This window comes from Culicoides brevitarsis, chromosome 1, assembly GCF_036172545.1.
Source record: "Culicoides brevitarsis isolate CSIRO-B50_1 chromosome 1, AGI_CSIRO_Cbre_v1, whole genome shotgun sequence".
Lineage (NCBI taxonomy): Eukaryota > Metazoa > Arthropoda > Insecta > Diptera > Ceratopogonidae > Culicoides > Culicoides brevitarsis.
This window is the reverse complement of record NC_087085.1, coordinates 7,270,886-7,292,168: the sequence shown is the minus strand read 5'-3', so window position 1 is coordinate 7,292,168 and position 21,283 is coordinate 7,270,886. Positions and strand designations below refer to the sequence as shown.

The window sequence follows — 21,283 nt, the reverse complement described above, 5'->3', positions numbered from 1 at the left end:
CAACAATAAATTGAGTCGATTTTTCGTTCATGAATCATTCAATTAATTTTATATTGACACATTTTTTTTTTTGCGCAAAATCTCTTTTCGATCCGTACGATGATCAATAAAGTTTTGTCATCTCGAGACATGACTTAAGAGTCGCTTAAAAACTTGACTTTATTAACAGCTGTTCGGTTGAGGGTCGTTCACTTTGTCGAAATTATCTGATCTTTTGAGATTTTTTCACGACGACATTAATAGAAAAATATTTAGATCGGCGACGTTCGTCGTTATTCTAATCAAAATTTATTTTTATTGTTTTGTCTCCAATTGTGAACTCTCAAATGATCTTCTCGGCGTCTTATGTGTGTTTGTGTTGGTAAACTCAAATCAAATAGTATCGTTTGCCTCAAGTTATTAACTTGTGCTTTTTGTTAGACTCCCACGAAATTATTAATAATGATCGCGTTGATGGCTTTTTGTACGTTTCTGCGATTTGTGGCGATGATGACTTATGTGTTGCTAACCAATCGCTCAAAAAAAACTAAAAACAATCATTTAGATTATGCCATTTTTGAAACAACTCAACGTTTAATGATCTACTATATCACTTTTATTTTAATTCTTCGTCTTTATAAAGAGCTCTTTAGTGCCCGTATAACAAAATTCATAAAGAAAAAAAAACCGGTTCAACTAAAAGAACATTAAGAGTTGTAAATAAAACTGAATTATTCACTAAAATGTCGTTCCTTGTTCTTGAATGAATTACTACTTAACTCGTTCTGACCTGATTATGAACGTCGTCTTCTTCTTTAGCTCCTTTTTGATTCTCATTCGTTTTGTCTTCTGTATGAATAATTGTCTGTAAAATGTAAAAAATGAGAACGAGTTCATGCCGTTAGCTTTTGAAGGTCACAATTCGCATGCAATTCACTTGAAGCCTTTACAAAAACTTGAACTTTTGTTGCAATTGGCATGAATCATATTACAAAAGTGCAAGAAATAAAGTTACTTTGTACAATTTTGCATGATTCAATAATTATGGACAATGATCTTTTGTGTGAGTTGACGAGAAGTTGAATAGATAAATAGAAAAAAACGCAAACAAATGAAGAAGCCTATAAAGTCATTGTGGTTAAAAATTATCAAGAGACATTATTTATTCGTAATTTCTCACAATTAAACAACGAAGAATGATTCATCGAACGTTCAAAGGAGTCTAAAGTGTCTAAAATTGGAATTTTTCAAACCACATGAAGTCCAAAATTTTTTAAAATAAAAGGGGGGGGCAAAATAACAAAAAAAGTTTTGAAATACCATTTCAAAAGTCGAAAATACAATGGGGCAAAAAAAAAAAAAAGTTAAATTTTAGAGCCAAAAATGATATTTTTGATGGTACTATTTTTTTCATAATTTTTAAGAAAATTTCCAAAATTTCATATTAAAAATTAAAGAAAAAAATTTCATAAAAAATAATTACCTAATTGTCAAAAAATTTTGAAAAAAAATTAATAATTTTATAAAATTTTTTTTAGAGAAGAAAATTTATGATAAAATTTTTTGACAGTTATTTTTTATGAAATTTTTTTATTGAAGATTTTTAATATGAAATTTTCTGAAATTTTCTTGATAAATTATGAAAATACATCAAATTGTCATTAAATGTTAAATTTTTAACTTCAAAAATTTATTTTGCAAAAAAATTGATAAAATTTTTTCTTTTGGTATGAAAAAGTATTTCAAAATTTTTTTTTTATTTTGGAGCCCCCCCCAGTTATTAAAAAATTTTGGACAAACCACATGAACAAAAAATATTGAATTTAGGTCTGTTTTATTATCTCATAACTAATCTTTACTGTAATTACGTTACACAATGTTCAAATAATTAATAATTTTTCTATTTTTTTTTCTTTCTTTTTAGGTAAGCTTTCAAGAAAATTACTTCGTATGACGGATAATAAAACAACTAACAAAAGGAGGTTTGCCATTTTTGTGTTTTTCTGTGTTGTAATTACTATATTTGACTTGCTGAAGGAAATTTTTCGTTTGATATGAAACTCAACAAACACCTCAAGGCAATTAAAGGATATTAAAAGAAAGGTGAACGTACTTTTTGTGGGTTAACATTGTTCTCTCACATAAATAATTCAACAGGACTGCGAGAAATTTCCTGTTATTTTTTTTTCGGTAAGCAAAAAAAAAATGTTTGTCTCCGATTTCCATTGCGAGATAGCGTCACAACAAACAAATAATGAACTGGAAATAATGCAACATCAACATTTTGAGTGCATTTAATGCAAACAACGAGAAAGAGAGAGACACGTAGAGACAATTAATATAAACATGAATCAAAATAAATCAAATTAAAATAACATTTTGCAAAATATACGTCGTCGCCACATTCATTGAAATATGGAATGCGTGTGGCTTGGCGTTGCCGCATGACTTGAAACAGGATTTCTGTCGGTTAGTTGATATAGTTTATTGTTTTATAGCAAAATATAAATATTTTTTTTATTGTCTGTGGAAATGAGCTGTTATTAAAACAAATCAGCGACTAATAGTCGAAACGCCATTCACGACAAATTTTGTCGTTAATCTCTGTTTTTAGAGAAATTTACGTTAAAATTGTTCTAAATGACTCACGTTTGTCATTTTTGCGGTTAAAAAAGTAAATTTCATGTAAAATCAGAGGTAATAATTTACAAAACTTTTGAAATTAACACACACACGATTCTCAAGGATTGTAATTTAAATCAGACTATCCCGCGCCATGAATTTAAATGACTAATAATTCGTTCATTTGCCTCTCTTTTCACTCAACTTTGAGGAGTCGTCGTGACAAGATTGCTGCTTGGTTAGTCATTCTTGTCGAGATAAATAAAACAAGAAGTTGAGGAAATAAATCACTCACTCTTGACCATATTTTTATGTCTATTTGAAGTTGTAGAAAAAAGAGCAGAAGTCTTGTAGGCGTCAAAAAATCTTCATTGCAAGGTCGTTCTCTGCGAGAATTACTCTAAATTTACAAAAATTGTCATGTTTGCGCACCAAATACGACACTTTCTAAAACGTTTATGATTTTTTATTAACTCTAACATGCGTCTCTTGAGCTTTTTATTACCAACTATTATGACAATGAATTGTTTTCATTCATATTTTCAACTTTTTATATGAATTTTTGTATAATAACAACAATCAACAAAACAAATTTATTCAAATGAGTGCACGTTTATGCCGAAATACTCATCACACAACAACGACAGACAAACAAACAATGAAAAATGCTGTAGGTTTCACTCTCTAAACTACATTATTACTGCGTGTGATTTGTCAGCTGAGCGCGTTTACACCAACGCAATGCAATCTATAGGATGGGTTTTGATTCCAACAACTTCAAAGGTTTTTTTTTCTTTTTTGCTTTTTTTTCTGTTAAGTAAGTGTGTGTTTTTTGTACACTTTTTACGCACTGGCATGATGCATTATAGTAGTCCGGGAAATCCGGAGTCGCAGACTGAGTTTTCAGAGGCTTGATTGCTCTTGTTACTTAACTTTGGCGCTACGTAAGGCAATTAGTATTGGTCACGACCAGGGATAGTTGCGAAAATTTTCCGATGATGTTCACTGACTGAACTGAACTATGAATATTATTTTATAAAAAAAAAAAACTTCAAAGGTTACTTCTCTCAGATTTTTTTTGTCATAAATAATTCTTCGCCCAAAGTTGTTTGGAAAAAATAGAAGAAAAAAAAAATCGTGATCCAGTTTGTGTGTTGCCCTTCATTAAAAAATGTTTAAATTCGAATAAATCATGTCGCTTTCGTCGCACAATGAGATTCATGACCAACAGAAGTTAACACATTTATCTCCATTTCACGATTTTTATCGCACACAGAAGCTTCAACAGTTTTCAATTAGTGTCTGTCTGTCGTCGACAATCGTTATCATGAAAATAAATAGAAATCTTCGTATTTTCTTCGCAACTAAAAAGATTTAAATGTCGTTAGTTGAAAAAAAAAAGAAAATTAACATATAAATTACTTGATCATGAATTGCTGGATAGCTGTAACAGTCCATTCTTCGTATTAGCTGCAAATATTGTGAATGGGAATAAGTAGACGAACAAATTTGAATACACTTTCTGTTCCGTTTCGATAAAACAAGAACAATTTTGGCCCAATTACATATAAATAAATTGTATGATTTGCGTATTTTGCCACTGTTCATAAGTTATTTACCTTTTTTCAGAGTAACTGAGTGTTTTCGTGTGTGAGAAGGTAGAAATGAGGTCATCGTCTCTCGTTGTTTGATGACAAAGTTGTGTTGAAGGGCACTACTGTTCAAATATAAACAAAAAATAAAAGAATTATTAGAGTGCAACTTGCTTAATGAGGCTTGAAAGTCATATTTCTCTATTCGATATTCCTCCTTTAAATTAACCCAGACAGTATAAAAAGTCGATTAATATGCATAGTATGTTGCAACAAAGTCATCATCATCAACTATTAAAGAAATTCCGTGGAAAAAAAGTATTCACTCATAAGCAAAAAATTTTTATATTAAAAAGAAATTCTCGGAATTTTGCATTTTTTTTTTCGAACAGTAGCAAATATTTATTATGATAATTATTGTTCGTAAATAACTATTGAAACTTCTTCTTTGAGTTCAATTTTAATGAATTTCTGTGGGCGTCTTTTAGTTTGTACAAATAAATTGAATTGGTTGTGTGAAAATTTATTTTTTTTCAAGAACTAACAATGCAATTCCCATCATTTATCATCGACTTCAATCCATTCCTCGCGAGAATTGGCGATTTTTTACTTCTTCATCTCAAGCAATTGTATAATTAATTGCAGCAACTGAGGCATGAAGGTAAATTAAATGACCTTTGTAACAATTTTCTGCTAAATTAATTGACGAGATATGAGATGCTTGAGAGAAAGATAAAGAAAAAGACGATTCAATTAGTAAATTAATTAATTGACATCCTTTTTCAACATAAATTGTCTCAAAGATCAAGTTTGATTGAAATTAAATTGTTGTCTTTTGAGATAGTTGATCAAGCGTTGTATCAAGGACGAGATTGATGGATGTTCGTGCATGAAACAATTTAACATCCGCCCGAAAAAATAATTTAGACTTGAGAAACACACGCAAAACTTCCTAAAATGAAGCATTTACGCTTGAACGGTATGTTTAAATGTGTTAAATTTTTTGTTACCTGATTTGATTTAAATTGACGTGAGTTTTTTGTTGCAAGTTGAATTACAGAAACGTATCTGGATGAATTTTTTCACGAGGGCAAACACATTTTTCGAACAATTCAGAAGTTTTTTTTATGAATCATAATCAAAAATTAACATTTTTAATAATTTAATTTTTAGGCCGCTCTAAATGAAAATCAAAAATAAAGTCCAAAATTTTTGAAAATAAAATGGGGGGGGGGCAAAATATAAAAAAAAAATTTGAAATACTATTTTCATACAAAATGACAAAATTTTTTAACAATTTTTGAGTGTTAAATATTTTTTATTTATTTTTTTTTAATTATATTTTTTTAGATTTGCTAATTTAAAATAGATTTCAAAATATTACATATTAAAAATTAAAGAAAAAAAAATTCATAAAAAATAACTGTCAAAAAATTTTGAAAAATAAATTCAATAATTTTGTAAAAAAAAAATTAAATAAGAAAATTTATGTTAAATTACGATTTTTTAAACAAAAATTATTAAAAATTAAAAACTTTTTTAAAAAATTTTCAAAACATCTTGAAAAATTATGAAAATACACCTAAAAACGGCAATTTTTGATGAAATTTTTAACTTTTTTTTTTTGCCCCATTGGATTTTCGACTTTCAAAATGGGGCATCGGACTTTATTTTTGATTTTAATTTGGAGCGGCCTTAATAATAATTTTAAAGAAATTTTTTACCTTTTCAGCGACGTTCCTGCTTAATTAGTATCAAAATTCGTATAAAAAAAACCGTCGTGTCTTTGTGAAGCACTGTGCACAAAAACATTGATTTATCGTTCTTCTGTCCAGAAACATTATTGATTGGTTCGTCTGTCAAAAGTTGACGCTCAAATCCTTTGTTTGTCGCTTTCAAAAGACTGTGAAATGAAGTCCCAAAGGCGAAACTACATGCAAATAGTGCGTTCAAAGAGAATACGTTTTTAGAACACACTTATTCATGCTTCGTTGCAATCGACTTTCGAATGTGAGCAAATATGGCAAACAACCCCTCGAAGCGTTCATTTGTTATTTGCTTCCATGTTCTTTTTTTTTGTTTTTGTTTATGTAGCAGCTACAATTCGACGATTTATTTGTTGCATTCGAAAATGTTTTTGCTTCGTGTTTGATCAATACAACAAAAATTAAATGCTGCTTTGGCTTTAATGGCAATTAGATAAGCGGAAATATTCTGGAAAGAGATTTTCTCGAAGTTTTTGTGTCTCTAAGTGCTTTGAAACGATTAAAAATTCACAAAGACGCTTTTATTTTTTTTAAAAAAAACTTTGAATTTTTGCCTAAAGGGGAGTCACACTTTAACAAGCATAATAAACGCTTGTGAAAAATTTGTAAAAGGCAAACTTTGTTGCACTCTTGCACACGATAACTAACAAAATTTATAGTTTGGTCTCTTTTGCAATGGAATGTCCTTACTTGAAACCCCTTCAGGCGATGATGACATCAAAGACAACGTGTCTCTCTCTGTTCTCGACAAACATTCCGCACACAATACCGATGACAAATGCCCGTTTGCCATATTTAGCAAAACAACTTTCATTGTCTTCGTAATTCTTGGAATGAATCATACCTCATTTTGGCTTGAGACTTGAAATTGCGCAAAATTTCTCAGGAGTTGAGACAAAAGAAGCAAGCAGCAACCAATAAAGATGATTTATGGACTCCAACACTTTTTCTTAACTTAATAACGAGTCGCTTTCATTGATATGCACTTTTAATTATGACCATAACTCATCCTTGTAGTTGTTTTTTTTTTCTTTAATCTTCGAGACACGACACGAAACAGCGAAAGAGAGGAAAAATCATGTTGTACCCATAAATATTACAATGTTAATCACACCGTAATGTTGCGTTTGAACAAGAATTAGTGTTGATATTTATGTCCAAGACAGTTTTTTCTCGTTTTTGTCTTGTTCCATGCAGGGAAAAAAAAGTAAGAAAATCGCATAAATTATTACCATCACGCAGAATATGTTCCAGTCACTTTTTCTTATCTGCTACGCGACTTTTCTATTAATATTTCAATTAAACATTCACTTCGAGAGATTCAACCTGCACAACATTTAAATTATTCATGTGATAAAAGGCGAGGAGAAAGATAAGGCCAAATGAAGAAATAAATATCAATTTAACGTAATTATGTATCGAAAGATTTTCACATTTCATTTATTACGGTGTTTATTTCTCTTCGGATATAATCTTATTTTTCTACCATTTAGTTGTTTTTGATGTATTGCGAATAGAAAAATATGCTTTTTTGAAAGTTTTAATTTCGTTTTAAAATTTCATATGAAAAATTTAAATTTTTAATACAAATATACTGTACTATGTATATTAAATATATATTATTATATATAATAATATGAATAATTATACATTAGGCCGCTCCAAATTTATTTTGAACTTTTTGTCCCAAAAACTGTTTTTCAAAATGGGGGGGCAAAATAATAAAAAAAAAATTGAAATACTTTTTTATACAAAATGACAAAATTTTAAAAGTTTTTTGTCATTAATAAATATTTTAGGCAAGTACAATTTCAAAAAATGTTTCACATTATTATGAACCTTAAAAAGTAAGGAGACAAAATTAATAATGGAAAACAATGATTTTAATGAATTGAACACTATTAAAAGTTTTAATATTTGTGTGCTTTAAAGACATTTTAAATCTTTTATTTTAACATTTGGACAATTTTCGAAACAAAAATTTTTTTTTAAATTTTAAAAAATTTTTTAACGACTTTTTTGAAATTTAAAATTTTTTGGCAAATTCCAAATTATAAATTTTTTCTGTGAAAATTAGTCTAACCTTTTAAAAAATTAAAATATAACAAAATTTAAAGATTTTAAAATTTTTTCATTTTTAAATTTTACTTAATTTATTTCAAATCATTATCATTATTCCCTCCTTGGATATTCGGAAAAAGTTAAGTGGGTGGACATGTGAAACATTTTTTGAAATTGCACTTGCCTTAGTTGATTTTATGGTATTTACGTTGAGATTTCATAATCTAAAATTTATCTCAGAGGATTTCAAGTTAAAAATTTTAACAAAAAAAAATTCGTAAAAATTTTTAAAAAAAATTTTTTAAAAATAATATTTCAAAACATGTTTTTTTTTTTTAAAAATTGAAAATTTTTTAAAAAAAGGGAAATTTTTTTTAAAAAATGAAATTTTTAACATTTTTTTTTATTTTGCCCAATTGGATTTTCGACTTTTAAAATGGGGCATGGGACAAAAAGTTCAAAAAAAATTTGGAGCGGCCTTAATTAATTTTTGAAAAAAATAATTTTCACTATTAAAATACGCTTAAATTGATCGTTTACAATCATAACTATTCAGATCTTCCCGTTTTTACTTCTGTGCGAAAATTATGTACCAATTGAATATCATTTATTGCCAATATTGAATTCAATTATCGGATATTTATGTTTTTTATGCGTGCATGTGTGATAGGATTGAAAACGAAACATTCACTATTTAAAAGAAACATGATTATTTTAATATTAATGTCTTTTTTTTTCTCTCTCATTTCAGATCTTGTCTTGTACGGATAGTTTGTGATACGACAAAAAACTCACATAAACACAAAATATCTTCAAAGTAAGTCAATTACTTTTATGACTAATAATAAATAATAAATTTTGTATCGTGTTACGAATCGAAATATGTTGCAATCGATCGAAACAACGATTGGTTTTGATTGACTTGTCATTTCTCATTTTTCTTTCTCGTAACTTACCTACCTTAGAAGACGATGTAATGATATTGATTTCATGGCTGAACAAAAAACTTTCCCTCAAACAGTCCCTTACTTTCGTTTTGTTATACAAATAACGCCGGAGCCACGTTTTCAAAGCGAAATGCAAACAAATGGCACGCAATAGAATGCATTTAACCATAAATGTGAATGATAATTGCCAATGTACTCATATCTTCGACAAGCGATAGCTGGCAAACAACATTCTGTAAAAGTCGAACAAAAGCTGCCTATGCATTTTTCGAAAATTTATGTTTAATTGTTATGCAGAAAGAGACTCGCACGCAAGAAATAGGTGTGACAGACAAACATACCGTTATATTTTTGGAATATTGTTGTCTAATAGCGAGAGAGAGGCATGACTTTTGCGTCGCAGCACACACAATCCCTTAATCCATCATGCAAGTAGACGTCTCCTCTTCAACATTTAATTGATGATAATCACCGTCATCGTTTATAATGCCATCGCCAAGTATTTATTAAACACTTATTTAACGTATTTGCAGTGAACGACGAGTAAACAATCTCCATTGTGCAGAGATGACACCAATTCACGAGTTTCTCATGAATGTGAACGCATGTCGGAGTGATAGAGAGTTATTCAACGATAGGAAAGTGAAAGATGACACACGTGTGTCGAATCGTTTCGAAAAACATAAACAATCATCGGCAGACAAGGAAATTGAATCAACCGCGACTAAATAATAACAGCGCGAACGAGCAAAGGGCACGTTGAATCCCGTATTGCATTCGAGAAAAAAAATGATGATAATAATTTGAAAGCGTGGAATATTTTAACGCGATACGTGCATTTGTCCAGGCATGAACGTGTTTCTGCTCAACTCGACATAAAACATTTTTTTTTTGTGCAAAAAAAAGGCAATTTACAATTTTTGTGGCGAAAAATGTCCATATGTGTTTGCTCATGCGAAACGTTTTTACACATAACGACGTTTAATATCACATACAACTTGCCATTAGATAAAAATGTTTACAGGGAGAGAGTGTTGAAACACCTGCAATTGTCTGTTTTATGGCATTTTTCGAGCTCAATTTGGATTTTCTTTGTGTGAAAACGCAATTTTTTCGTTGTTCAACATTTAACGATGCAATTAAGGATAAAGTTGCAAGGAAATTCAAGGCAACAAAAAGCCTTGTGACACATTTCCTTTCTTTGCAAAGCAATTATGATACAAAAGTGATAGTGAAATTGCATGCCAAGACACTTTAATTGTGATTTCAAGTTTTTTTTGTACAATTTCGTGCCTGTTACAAGAATGTTTGAGGAAATACACATGTGTTAAATGTCTTTTTGATGGAATTGTCCAAGAACGAATGTCATCACTAAATTTTGCAGATAAGATAAACATAGTTGATACCAAAAATATTACAAAAACAAATTACGAATAATAGTTTTGCTAATAATTTGCACAGCATACAAGTTTTTTTTTTGTTTAGATTAGTGTAGGTTTGTGAATTAAAGTATGCAACCTTGAGACATGCGAGAATAGTTTAAGCAAGCTATTGTCATGAGGGTTCAGAATAGAGTACGGATTGTCAGCTGATTTATCATCAACAATCACAGTTAATTACTTTTTGAGAATTCAGTGTCGTATAATTAACATTTTTAACTTTATTGACGCAATCGAAGATTTTTAAGCTTTTTAGGCCGCTCCAAATGAAACTCAATAGTTTTGTCCGAAATTTTTGAAATAAAAATGGGGGGGGGGGCAAAAAAAATAAAAAATTTTGAAATACTTTTTTTCATACAAAATGCCAATTTTTTTATTAATTTTTTATTTTTAATGAATATTTTTGTTGTTTTGACTTTTTTACATTGATATTTGTGTAGTAAAAATTGATTTAAAATTTTTTAAATTAAAATTGAAAAAAAAATGAATTTTAAAAAAATAACTGTCAAAATTTTTTTGAAAACAAAAATTCAATAATTTTCATTAAAAATTATTTTTAAAGAAAATTTCAAGCCGAAAAATGATTTTGAATACAAAAATTACCAAAAATTGAAAAATTTTCTTGAAAGTTTTATGAAAAATTATGAAAATAGACCAAAATTCATTTTTTTGAAATTTAATAATTTTTGATGAAATTTTTAACTTTTTTTTTATTTTGCCCCATTGGATTTTCGAATAAAAAATGGGGCATCGGACAAAACAATTGAGTTTTATTTGGAGCGGCCTTAAAGGAAAATATTGTGAAAAATTTTTATGAAACTGATTTTTTTGTTGAACACACAAATTAGTTCATTTAAAATTACTTTCAAAATCTGACAACAAATATTTTATTTGCTATATAACAATTTGTCAAACTTCTTTACTTCCTCGGAAGTGTTCAAAATTAATGAATGCAATTTCGTACGAAACAAAAACAATTAAAACACTTGGATTTACATGAAAATAAGTGTAATACGTGCAGTTCATTGTCATGCTGAGCAGCAAAAAATAACTTTTTTAATTTAAATTTTCCTTTATTTAATTGACTTTGCTTTGCTTTACCGTAAATACGGTTTCCATTAAAACCATGAAATAAAAAAGTTTGAAAAAAGGAAAATTTTGTCTCAGCAAATTAGCATTTTCAACAAAAAAATGAATGATGATCGAAAAATAATTCGCGGAATATTAATTAAAAACGAATTAAGAACCGTTCTTTGTTTGAATTTAATTCCAACAAGACCAAAGAAGAGCATCATACACTTCCGAGAATTAATTAATTTTTATCTGCACAAGTCATGACAATTAGGTCATTTATAACTTTTGTGAAACTCGTTGAGTTTACCTAAATTTTGTGTCATTAAGCTGTTGAACAATGAACAAAACGACAACAAATTGAGTCTAAGCGCACCATTTATCTATTTACCGCTTGTGTATTTCGGTTCACGTGAGGGCAACGAACTGTCGTTCGGGCTAATAATAAATTTTCAAATAAATGGCAATTATGTGTACATTTATTTATGAAGCAGAATTGAGTGATACTGACCAAATGATAATTATTCCATCATTATGCGGTTGTTACGATGATTGCTTAGCTCAGAAAAGGTCAATTAAACGTACATTGTCACTTCCATTGGGAATGCGCGCGATTGTTATCTGTTAATAAGCGTCATGTCACCAACAGTTCTAATAGCTCTTTTGTAACAACTTCTTGAGAATAATGATGAGATTTTTTTTTGCGCAAAAATCGACCTTGAAACATGTTACGCGATGACAGAATATTTTATGCTTCTCAACAAAAAATAGACACATTTATCAAGAAGATACAAACGAACGTTGAGACAAAAAATTAAAAAAAAAAACTAAATTTTTTTATTGTTTCTGTAGTTGCTCTGTTGCTTAGATAATCGTCAAACGAGACTTGGCAACGAAAAAGCCGGTTAAATGTCGAGTGCTTTGAATCAATCACAATATAAATGATCCGATAAAACTAAACATGCCGATTAGCGCTGCCCTACTTGCTCTTTCATCGTTGAAAAATTATTATTTATCCATTAAAGTGAATATTATTTGCTTAGGCCGCTCCAAACGAAAATCAAAAATAAAGTCCGATGCCCCATTTTAAAAGTCAAAAATCCAATGGGGCAAAATAAAAAAAAAAGTTAAAAATTTCATCAAAATTGATAGTTTTTTGTTGTATTTTCATAATTTTTCAAGACATTTTCAAAAAAAGTCATAAAAAATTTTCAATTATTTTAATTTTTGTTTTGAAAATCATATTTTAACTTGAATTTTCTTCTCTAAAAAAATTTTTCATAAAAATTACTGAATTTTTTTTTTCAAATTTTTTTGACAGTTATTTTTTATGAAATTTTAATTTTTCAATTTTTAACTTAAAATGATCTAAAATCAATTTTTAATTTGAAAGTTTCAAAGAAGATTATTAAAAAACAACAAAAATGTTGATCAACGATCAAAAATTGCTAAAATTTTGTCATTTTGTATGAAAATAAGTATTTCAAATTTTTTTTTTATTTTGCCCCCCCCCCCATTTTATTTTCAAAAATTTTGGACTTTATTTTTGATTTTCATTTGGAGCGGCCTTATTCAAGAAAAATAGTGTGACCCAAAAATTTATATCACAATTTCCTCGCATGGCATGGCGTTTCAAGATTGACGCATTTGATAAAAAAACATTCAAGGCACGTACAAATTTTGGCGTTGAATAATTTGGAGACATTTCTACCGTCGAAAAATAATTAGGTAGATCAAAGAAACCTTTGAGTGTAATCAATTGACAGAAAAACACTTGTCTCACCTTTTTTTCAATAGTTATCGTGAAAAACATCGCAAAACATCTCAATTTTCTTCTTTCATGCAAAAACTCGTGTCGAACACGAAAATTCAACTCGCGCTATGAAACTTTCAATACTCTTCAATAGACACAATAGAAGAGACTTGCCTTGTTTCTCTATAAATTCATGCGATGATAACAGTTATTATTAAAATTGTTATTGTTTTTGCTACTGCTGAACCTTTTTTTCTGTATTCAAGATAAACCATGCTTGTGGCATTGATTGCTTAATTTTCCCGTTGTTGTTGCTGTATCATTACCGAGCTATTACGGCGTTCAGAATGCCATTGAACGAACGAACGATGAAAAAAAAATATAAAATAAATTATATTCAAATTATGATCTGATTGTATCGGATCGAATCTTGATACAAGAAGAAAAAAAAACAGCAAAACACCGTTTAACCTTTCGGCATGACATCTCTTCAACCCTTGTTTTCTACTGCGGATCATGGTTCGCCGTCAAAAGCAATTACATTTTAACGCTTGTTCTACGTGCCGATAATTGTTGTTTGTTTTTTCGACACCCGTGTATCTTATCTGGAAGGTCATCAAATTTGCGTGAAATTTCCGCCGAAACAACTAACTTCGCCTTAAACTAGATCAACATCAATGTCAATGTTGTTTTTGCGGAGAAACCTCATTAAAACATGAAAAATCAATAACAAAATGTAACATGAGATACCGACCTTCTTCTTCCATTGTACGTTTGTCTGATATAATAATGTTGAGAATTGAACTTGTAATCGTATAATTTTTGCATCATCTATCTGCATAACAATAGAGAACAGCACGCAACGAATAATTACGTTCATGACCTGTATCGCGCACAAGACACTAATGAGATTTAGAAGATTCTCAATAATTAGATAATGATGATGATTAATTTGCAGTATTCGGTGCGAGATAATTGTCCAAATACTCGAGACGAAATGGCGCGGCGATGAAATGCAGTGAACGGATGAATCATTTTGTTGGCGTTGGATTTCTAACGAACGATCGTGTGCCGATTGTTTCACTTTTTTGTGTTTAGATGCTTATTTTTGTCGTATTCTGAAATGAGAAGAATCATTCATTAATATTGTTACATTTAAAAGTAAAATAGCGTAAAGTATGAGCGCTTTTTCAAAAAAAAAAAAAAAAAAAAAATCAATTTTAATTCAAAAACTTTCAAAGTTCCAAAAAATATTTTTTTTATTTAAAGATAAGATTTTTTATGCTAAAAAAATTTTGAATGCTATAATTAAAAAAAAAAAAATTTTTTTGAAATTTCAAAAAAATTGTTTTCATCCAAAATTTTTTTAAAGTCAAAAAAATGGGGGGGGGGGGCAAAAAAAATAAAAAATTTTGAAAATTTTTTCATACAAAATGTCAATTTTTTTAAAAATTTATGATCGTTAATGAATATTTTGTTTTTTTTTAAAGTTTTTTTGCATTTATATTTGTGTATTAAAAATTTATTTAAAAAAATTTTAATTAAAATTGAAAAAAATTAATATCATAATAATATCTGTCAAAATTTTTTTTGAAAAAAAATCAATAATTTTTTGAAAATTATTTTTAAAAGAAAATTTAATGTAAAATATTTATTTTCAATACAAAAATTAAAAATATTTTTTAAAAAATTTAAAAAATTTTTTGAAAAATTATGAAAAATGACCAAAAAACGGTAAATTTTGATGAAATTTTTAACTTTTTTTTTATTTTGCCCCATTGGACTTTTGACTTTTGAAATGGGGCAACGGACTTTATTTTTGATTTTCGTTTGGAGCGGCCTAATTCAAAAAAAAAAAAAAATTAATTTAATTTAAAAAATTGATTAAATTAAAATTAAAAATTTTGAAAAACAAAAATCTTTAAACTTTAAAAAAATTTAATTTTCTTTGAACAAACAACAGAAAGACAATCAAAGTAAATTTAAATTTTCTAAAAAAAAAACGTTAAAGAAATCTAAGCGCATTGTCTTAAGCTGCCAATATTTTTTGGCAAACCCCCCATAAATTAACTTTTTGTCGATACAGAGATCGTTTACAAGAACGTTTCTTTTAACGCTTTAACGATCGTGAGTCGCTCAAGCTATGCCAACAATTGTGACCAAATTACTTCACGCTGTGTTTTGGTGTGTGTTCTACTAACCAAGATCATCAGCGCAATTATGTTTCTGGCATCAATCACCTGATTCAGAGAAAAATTATTATTGAAGAATTGCACAAGAGCAAGCAAAGACATGGAAACAGGTATTTTTCCTTTCATTTTTATTTTATTGCCGTAACGCGACGACAACAAGACTCGTTCAACTAACAATTTTATTTTTCTATACTTACTTACGATAAATATTACATCATAATTTTATGCATGGGCTTATGCAAGCAAACATGCATGTAAATGCATTTTGAAGGTAATTGCTCGTTAAACGTCTAACAATGCTTGAAATCAACGGAAAAGTAAAAAATCCAAGCTGTGACAAAATTCACCCTGCGAGCTACTTTCTTTTGCGCGCGGCGACGCCTGTTTGTCTCAAATGCATTTCCTATTAAAAGTAAAATCTTATGCAAGTTTTGTTTTACAATTTTTTGTTAAATCCAGTTGTCACTCACACTAAAAAAGCATGATTTGATGCCTCGAGGCGTCGTTTCTCGATTTTTTTTATCTACTTTCTTTCCTACATTTATTTGCCTTGCCGACAAGATTCGTACAAATCAACTATCATGTCATGTGTCAATCTCTTTTTTTTTTTTTTTTTTTTTGAATGTCAATGTTAACGACTCTCGAACGTGAAACAAAAATTTTAATCAACTGATGGAAAAAAATGTGCGAAAAAGTCGTAAAGATACTTTTTTGTTTGTTTTACATGGTTCAAATTTGTTCAATATTCATAAAAATAAAAGCAGAAATCAATAAACTGCTTGTCCTTTACGAACGAACGTGCAAAGTTGATGAGTAATACGAGACGATGCCATAAAAAAACTATATCTGTAACGAAAGTGACATGTCAAATAATTTATTATGATCGGTTAGAAGTTATTATTGAATTTTGTAATATTTGCCGACATAATAGAAAATAAAAGTTGGTCAGTAAGAGGAATCCATATAAGAAAATCCTGTTAAAATTAACAGAAAGTCAAGGATTAAAATGTTTGATGATCTAAGTTGTTCTCGTAATAAATTGAAAAGTAATTTATATCTTATTTTTGTACAAAAATCGATCTAGAAATTTTGTTCTCGATTTTTTTTTCATTTTTTTTTAAACGTAGGTGTTCAAACAGGTGAGGGATTTCTGGTTTCACACTGTTTATTTAAAAATTTCAAACATCACACGAAATGTAAGCTAAAAACTCGACGTTGTTAAGAACAATTCGATTTCGAGATTGCATTTTTGTCAAAATTTATATTTAGTAAATTTCAAATTCTTTAAATTTTTTAGACTTTTTCTTAGGCGAATAAATTTAATATTTTCATTTTTTGTCCCATGAATAAAATCGGGGGGGGGGGCAAAATAAAAAAAAAATATTTTTGAAATTTTTTCATACCAAATGTAATTTTTTAACGTTTTTAGACGTTAAACGTTAATTCTTAACATTTATTTAATTTTAGTTTATATTATTTTAAAATTTGAACTTAAAAGTAAAGAAAAATCAACAAAATCTCCCAAAATAAAAATTTTTGAAAAAAAAAAAATAATTTTGGTCACGTGACTTTCAAAAAAATGTTTTTCAACATTTCAATAGAAAATGTCGTAATTAAGCAAATTTCTTTAGTTTTTTGTATAATTTTACCATAAACAGTAATTTTTCATGATTTTTTAATATAAAAATTCCAAAATATGTCAAAAATATTTGTATTTTATATTTAATTTTTATTTGGAGCGGCCCATTTCAAATTTTTTACAAAATTTTAAGACAAAAAATGGATATTTTTTTTCTTATTTCGAAAAATTTTTTATAGGCTTAAAAAAATTGTAAAAAAAAAAAATAAAGTTAGAAATTATGACGGAATGACATAATTTTCTCCTTCAATATGGATCACATTTTCTTACGAAACTGTTAGAAAAACAAAATAAATCTTGTTATTGCAACTGTTTTGACACATTCATGTTGACAAATAATTACTCTTGGGTACATAACATATTTAGCTCAAACTAACTCGAAAAATGCAATGACATTCAGTGTCAACAACACAACGACCTGATACACCGGTAACATGATACCACAATTCACAGTAATGCTTGAAAAAGAGTATTTTATTGTTATTATTTTTTCATAACTCGTGTGTGAGTGACAACTTGGTCATGGTCAAAGATGCAAAGAAAATATTATTAGTGCAGAATTTTTTTCGTGTATGAAGGAGACGCCTTGTTTCTTCTCTAAAAAAAAGTTTATTTTATGCATAAAAATGAAAAAACTGACATTTAAGTAATCAAATATAAAAATTCCCACAGTTAAATATCGCACATTCGATGAAGTCATAACGATCAAAATATTTACCAAATGTTTTTAATGAATGAAAAAATAACCGTTAAAAAAGTTCACAAAACATAAATAAAACAACGTTCACCTTTGCCTTACCTTGCACTTTATCATCAAGCTGTCTATCTCTCCCCTTCTTACAACTCCGGTAATTAAATTACATTGTTCAATTAGCTTTAATGTATATTCCGACATGGCTAAAGTCTTTTTAAAATCCATTTGAGCGCAAAAAATAAATAAATATTAAATTGATTGCTCCGCGATTCACGAAAGACGACGAAGAAAGAGACGAATATTACGTTAAAGCATTATATCTGTACTTAAGAAGACGTTAATAATAACAAAAATAAGCAATGTTTGGAAATTTAATAATCACGATTTAGTCACGGATTGCCATTTAACCGTATTTCCATCAGATATGCATTCAATAGAAGAGCATATTGTTCAATTATCGGTAAATAACTAAAAACATTCAATTCATTGTAGTTTTTTTTTCCTTAGATTTATTTATCTAAGTCATTCTCTGAACGGAAAACACAAAATTCAGTTCTGATGAAGAAGAAGAAGAAGAAAGTAATTGATGATGCACGTGTCAGATTGATCTCGTTTTTGTTCGTTTCTCGTGTCTTTACTGCCCTATTGAGATACAAGTGAGATTTATGTTTGTTTTGGAGGACAAATGATCCACGTGCGCATTTGCGTCTTAAACACGTAAAAATAAATGTCAATCTGTCGTAAAAATAGAATTTTAACCTTTTTAGATGAAGTTTTAAGAATTATGAACGTCAGGATAAATTTTCAATGGAGACGCCTCGTTTTTTTTTAAATTATGATAAAATTTCACTTTAGGCCGTTCCAAATGAAAATCAAAAATAAAGTCCGATGCCCCATTTTAAAAGTCAAAAATCCAATGGGGCAAAATAAAAAAAAATTAAAAATTTTATCAAAATTGATCGTTTTTTGGTGTATTTTCATAATTTTTCAAGACATTTTCAAAAAAAAAAAATTTAAAAAATTTTCAATTATTTTAATTTTTGTTTTGAAAATCATATTTTAACTTGAATTTTCTTCTCTAAAAGTATTATTCATAAAATTAGTGAATTTTTTTCAAATTTTTTTGACAATTATTTTTTATGAAATTTTAATTTTTCAATTTTTAACTTTAAATGATCTAAAATCAATTTTTAATTTGAAAATTTCAAAGAAGATTATTAAAAAACAACAAAAATGTTGATCAACGATCAAAAATTGCTAAAATTTTGTCATTTTGTATGAAAATAAGTATTTCAAAATTTTTTTTTTATTTTGCCCCCCCCCCCCCATTTTATTTTCAAAAATTTTGGACTTTATTTTTGATTTTCATTTGGAGCGGCCTTATATCTAAAAAAAATTATAATTTATTTGTTTGTGCTAAATTTTTCCTTCCTTACCGGCATGCAAAAATAAATTTGTATCCGCGAACCCAAATAAATGTCGAACACACACACGCCATATTCTATCTTTAGACTTTAGCATATTCGGTCTTCCAAAAACAAACCGCCCGGTTTCTATTTTTACATCGCCACGCAACTTATTTTTAGCACTTCTCAATGTTTTTAATTGCAATCAGGTTCAAAACACTCAAAATTGTGTGTAACTAACAATTAATAGTTGTCTCTGCTCAGCTGGTTTTCATTCCGCGCCGTATAAAAAGTCGTTGTACGTTGATTTATGTAACATTTATTTTTAATGGACTACATTTATTAATGCAATAAATTTAAAATGAAACTCAAAAATAATTAAGAGAGATGTCAAAAATTAATTTTTTGATGCAACGAGACGACGGCGTGGCGTTTAAACGGTCCATGGAGTTTTATTTTGTTTTATTTTAGTGTTCTCTCAGCTCTCTAACGTCTTTTTTTTTCTCACACATTTTAATAATTTTATTGAACGAGCGTTTGTACGACTTCTCTCTCGGCATAACCATATGTTACGAACATTCATTCAAGTCGTTGCTTGCCTACGAGTTTTGTTCAGTTGCTTCAGTATTCGAAATGAGTTGATCGTGTAAAAACATTCAAATCGCTTTGCCGGGGACTTCGTCTATAAATAAAATTAAAAATTTATTTTTTTTTGTATAACCGCAATAACAATCAAATACAGAAAAAAAAATAACAAGAGAAATAAAATTTATAACACAAAAAAAAAATCTAACGTCTAAAAAGTGAGTCTAAAATTATTCATTAAAATATATTGTGATAAAAAAAAAATTAAAAATTAAAAGAAAAAAGTGTGAGATAAGATAAATTGTTGCAACTTGTTACTCGGATGTAGAACACTTGCGTTGACGTAATCGTGTCGTCGAAAAATATTAAAAAAAAAAAAAATCAGGAAAAATGTTGACATTTAGAAAAATGTTCAAAACAACGAAAAAAGTGACTTATATAATTTCATCTTGAAAATTACCTTCAGAGCTCGTTCACAAAACTGGAAAAATCACACAATTCTTTTGAAAATCAGTGAATCAGCATTTAAATAAATTGAATTGAATGAAATGCCAGATACGATTCTTTTCTCACCTATTAAACACAAAACTTGATAACTGCGCTGAAATTAATAAAAAAAATCATAATAAAAAATTAATTGATAATAAACAGACCTTCGAACATTTCTTATCAAAACATTTGCGCACGAAAAGTCGACGATGAGGAGTGAAAACAGGTTTTAGATTCTATGTTTGTTTGATCATTTCGAGTGTGTGTAATTAATGCGATATTAATTTGTAATTTACATTCACCGGTTTGTGTTACACATTTCGACACACAACGCGATTTGAGTCACTGTTTCTGTGGAAAAATGAGCGTTTTCAGATGAAATTGAGATCTCACCTGTTTACTGCATAAATTATTGATTAGCGCCAAAAACCGTTGAATCAGTTGAAATTATGAGTCAAAAACCAGTTTTTTTTTGTTTTGAGTGACAAACAATTCAGATAAAAACGATTTTTTTTTCTCGATAAATTGCTCATGGGTTTGATAATGACGAGCATTTAGTGATGAATGAATTTTTTCCGTAATTTTGCGTCATTTTGCGCTGCTTACGAGATCAATCAATCACATTCAGAAGGCTTTTTGAAGAGCCTTCGAGCAATTTGAAATTTCTCCATTTTTACTGTCATGTTTGTGTTCTCATGATTAATGATTCGAACATGAGAAAAAAAAACTCTCACGTCTCTCGGTTTTCATCGAATTTTGTAATCTTATGAGTTCTGTTCCGATATTGACATAGTTTTCGTCATTTATTATCTTTTTTCAGTACCATCTGTGCCTTTTTCCTTTCATTTATTTCGCATAAGAAAGAGATTTCGTCTTTGACCATATGCCAAGTGAACGCGATAGAAATTCAATTTATTGGTGTACTAAATAAATAATCACATCAACAGTTTTTTTTTTGGCTTGCCTCGAGTGTGCATGTTTTTGGTCGTTCATTGATTGACCGGTTGATGTGTGTTCGTGCCTACAGTAGCAATAAACGACACTATTT

The 21,283-nt window shown here is 28.6% G+C and overlaps 1 protein-coding gene across 3 annotated transcripts in view; it reads left to right on the top strand.

Annotated features, from left to right (window-relative positions):
- LOC134836799 (dnaJ homolog subfamily B member 6-A) overlaps positions 1-21,283 on the top strand; it is a 42,227-nt gene that overhangs the window by 16,247 nt on the left and 4,697 nt on the right. For 2 of the 3 annotated variants that reach the window (XM_063852023.1, XM_063852025.1), the window contains exon 2: positions 8,772-8,837. The gene's annotated coding sequence lies outside the window, so the exon portion shown is untranslated. Of the gene's footprint in view, positions 1-8,771; positions 8,838-19,804; positions 19,965-21,283 lie in introns of those variants that run through there. The other variant, XM_063852026.1, reaches the window with a different exon arrangement.